This window comes from Miniopterus natalensis, chromosome 3, assembly GCF_054644295.1.
Source record: "Miniopterus natalensis isolate mMinNat1 chromosome 3, mMinNat1.hap1, whole genome shotgun sequence".
Lineage (NCBI taxonomy): Eukaryota > Metazoa > Chordata > Mammalia > Chiroptera > Miniopteridae > Miniopterus > Miniopterus natalensis.
The window spans coordinates 28206597-28210799 of record NC_142083.1 but is presented as its reverse complement, the minus strand read 5'-3'; positions in this window follow the sequence as shown (position 1 = coordinate 28210799).

The following is a 4203-nucleotide window of genomic DNA, read 5'->3' as shown; positions in this document are numbered from 1 at the left end:
AGGGTGGGGGTGCGGCGAGCACCTGGGTGGAGCACCGAGGCACGGAAGCACGCCCGCCCGCGCTCAGCACCAGCGCCATGCGCGGCTGGGCCGCCTTCGCCTGGCGCAGGCAGTGGCTGCGCTCCCCCCCAGCCCTCCACTCCAGCTTGAGGCCTGCCTTCTTCCTACGGACCACGTTGGCCTCCCCTGGTTACCTGTGTGGAAAGTGCCATCCCGAATTCCTCTTCCAATTTCTCTTTTCTTGGAGACACCTGCTGCCCATTCCCCACCCGGCCAATTCTGCGGAGGGGAGGGGCGGTGTCAGCCTTCAGCAGAAGGTTCTCGGGCCAGGATGACAGAGAGGTACTGGCCTGAGTGCTGGGACTTGGGGTGCAGGCGTCCCTCTCACCCCAGGACCCCTCCAGTGTAAGAGGTCTCCTCAGGCTATTGAGGGATTCGGCCTCCAGTGGGGAGGGTGGCCTTGAGGTCACTTTCAGCTTCACTGCTATGGTTCCTTTGGAGCTAGCCAAGGAACCCCACCCCAGGCTGTCTTCAACCTCCTCGCTGGAGACCCCCCCCCCCCCACACACACACCCATCCCTCCAGGTGTGTCCTGCTGTCAGCACCTCACCTGAATCACAAGTGCCTGAGGCAGGAGTCCGCATGTGGGAGCACAGCTTTCAGGTTCACCTCAGATTCCAGCAGGTCAGGGAGCCTGGCAAAGGCAACAGAGGAAGTTGGGGTGCTGAACCCGAGAAGGGGTGATGTGTTTATCCACCAGACGAGTGAGAAAACATGGTTTCCTGATGCTCAGGGAGCCACAGGCTGCTGCTGCACAGCCCTCACCCTCACGGTGGTCCTGGGTCCCAATGCCTTCCTGTCAAACCCTCTGGTTTCTACTTCTACTTAAAACTGGCCCAAAGATGGGCTTCTAATTCTCATTCCTTTGAAAAGTTCCATACCGAAGAGACCAGGCAAGTCCAAAAACTTAGAGTTGGAAAAACAGGGAAAACCTGAGTGTCCTCCGGAGGCTCCTCTCTCCTGACTCATGGTTCTGTTCTATTTAGGTTGAAATTGGGTTGTGGCTTCTCTGTGTCCACACAGCCCTAAGCACTGCTGTTACCTGGAAGTTATTAACAATGCAAATGAAGTAATCGTATTAGCCAGGTGATTGTTTAATTCTGTCTTTCAAAACCAACACAATAAATATGGTGATTTTGCCAATGGTAAAACGGCAGTGGGAGGTGAGCACCAGGCTTCAGAAACAAAAGTGTTCAAGGAACATAACCATTGGGAAGCAGAGGCCAGGCATGGGGAGAAGGAGCGGGCCTCGCAGGGCCCTGAGCGAGTAGTCAGCACCCTGCCCCAAGGACAAGGGTAGAGGCTCAGCTGTGGAGGTGCCACCCCTATGTTCAGGCCTGACACTTTGCTTCTGGATTGTCAGTCACTGGAGATGGAGTTGCTGTCAGTGCCCTTCCTGGTCATCTGGGGATGAAGTTTTGAGTTCACAGGTGTGCTGTTTCTTAACAGGGAGTCAGTTCAGTCCACATTTAAAAATTCACATAAAATAGTGGCATAGGGTCTTGCCAAGCTGGGAAAGTCCCACTTCATGATGCAATTGCATTTTATCCAGGTTCAGGAGTCAGAGTGCCCTTCCTGCTGGACGCTGCACCCCTCTTGGTCCACTGAGACCTGGACAACCTCCATCTACCCTCCAGTTATTAAAACCCCACTCATGCCCAGCTGGTGTGGTTCAGTGGTTGAATGTCAACCTATGAACCAGGAGGTCACAGTTTGATTCCCAGTCAGGGCACATGCCAGGGTTGCGGGCTAGATCCCCAGTAGGGGGCGTTCAGGAGGCAGCTGATCAATGACTCTCATCATTGATGTTTCTCTCTCTCCCTCTCCCTTCCTCTCTCTGAAATCAATAAAAATGTATTTTTTAAAAATAATAAAATTAAAATTAAAAAAATAAAACCCCACTCACAGTTGGAGGGGCAGTGTATGTCCACACAGTGGCCACGTAGAGACTTTGCCTGTACGCTGGAATTATCTGCATGTATAGGAAGGGCACTGCTTATTTCCTGAGGCCCAGGGAACAAAGGACCACACACTGGCAACTTAAACAACAGAAATCCTCTCAGTTTCGGGGCCAAAAGTCCCAAGTGAATGTGTCAGCAGGCCACCTTCCCTCCAGAGGCTCTAGGGGGGGACCTTCCTGCCTTCTCCAGCTCCTGGTGCTGCAGATGTGCCTGGGCTTGTGGCTCTGGCTGCATCCCTCCACCTCTTCCTCCATCTTCGTGTGCTCCCACTCCCGTTTGTCTTCTTCCCTGGGCCTCTTATTATACAACACTCTCATTGGATTCAGGGCCTTCTGGGTAATCTAGGATGATCTCTCACCAAGGCCCCTAATTATATCTGCAGAGACCCTTCCTCCAAATGCAGTCACCTTCTGAGGTTCTGGTGGACTGTCACCCCAGTACAGATGCTCTTCCTGGCTCTCCCAGAAGTGGCCATCTTGGCCCAGCAACCATGGCAGGTCACCAGGAGATGTCTCCAAGTCCCTCGCTGCCCTCCCTGGCTTCCTGAGCAGGTTTTGTGTCATGCAGTTGGGAGCATGAAGGACAGCCCAACACCAGGTGTCTCAGGAGGTGGCAGCAGAAGGGTTTTCCACCCAGGCTCCCTGCCAGCCCTCCACTGAGACAACCGCCCAAGAGCCAAAGATTTAAAATTACCAAGACTGATTATGTTTATTGCCATTAAAATTAATTTTTATTATTTCCTATAAAACTTTCTAAAGAATGCTGAAGAATTTCCTTAAAAGCTACTTAAACTCATAAACTTACCAACATTACTAATCAACAGAGTAAAAACATTGTACCAAGTTCATTTTGGATTTACTTTCTTCCTTGAATAACACAGACATGCTAAGAAAACACTGAATGTCTTTTTAAAAAATTTATCTTTATTGTTGAAAGCATTACAGATGCCGCCTTTTTCCCCCATTGATCCCCTCCACCCTTCACTTGCCCCTCCCCCCCAGGTGAATGTCTTTTAAAATATGGTTTCCAAACCGAGAAAATGCAGAGTTCAAAAAAAATCACATGTAGCCAAAAAAGAGGAAGAAGTCTAGTTTCCTCTTTTCTTGACTCTCTTAGAAAGAGTGGAGGCCTGTGCAGGCAGAGGGGATCTGAGTGTGGGTCTTGGGTGCCCCTTCTGGGCACTGATGTCTAGGGGGTTGGGAGGGAAAGGATCTGGGAGATGTCCACACATTTTATTTTAAACACCTTCTTGGCCCAGTCCCCTCTGCAAGCTCCAGGTCATCAGGCATCATGGTGAGGGGTGACTCTGGAAGAGTGTCTGCTTCAACCTCAATGGACTCATTAGAGGAGCAACTGAGCTCCACCTGGGGACCAGGGACAGGTTGGTCCCTGTCCATCCCTGAAGGGTGGGGAGGCCCACTTGGCTGAGCCACTTGGCCCAGCACAGTCACCTCCTGTTTAGCTTCTAGAAGTTGGTTAGGCTGGAGGAGGCACTCATCCTGGGGGCCTGCCCCTCATCCAGCTCCTTCACAATGATGATGGTGGGGGACGGCACACTGGGCCTCCTGGCCTCTGGGAGGGCAGCCTGGGAGCTCCTGAGATGGGACATTCTGGCTGCTGCCATGCAGCAAGTTCAGGAGCAGCAGGTTTTCTATGGCTGACTCTGCAGCCAGGATCAGAATCTCGAAGAAGGGCTCCTGGTGGGGCACTCAGCCAATGCCAGCAGCTCGGCTTCTGCACAGCAAAGGAAAGTCACTGTGATGGCCCACAGAGGAGATGCAGCCAGGAACAGAGCCCAGCCCTATATGCAGTAGAGACCAAGGCCGGGTTCTTGGGACACCTTGCTGGGAGGTGGGGGCTGGCTCCCAGGGGGAACACCTAGGTTTACCCACAGAGCCCACTCAAACTGTGAAACAAAATATCTTACCTGAAGCTAAGCCTTCATTTTCAGCCCTGTCTCCTTCCACGGGCAGGAGATTGTTTTCAACCTATAGAAAGAGAAATATTAGGCAACATGTGATGCAGTATTTGTTATACTGCCAGAGAGAATGAAATGTAGCAACAAGTATGCTCTAGGGATAGACATACCTGCCTCTCTCCCTGATAAGCTTGGGGACGTGGGCAATCCCCTCACCTTCCAAGTTTCAGAACATTCATTGTGTGTGTGTTTGCCGTCATGACT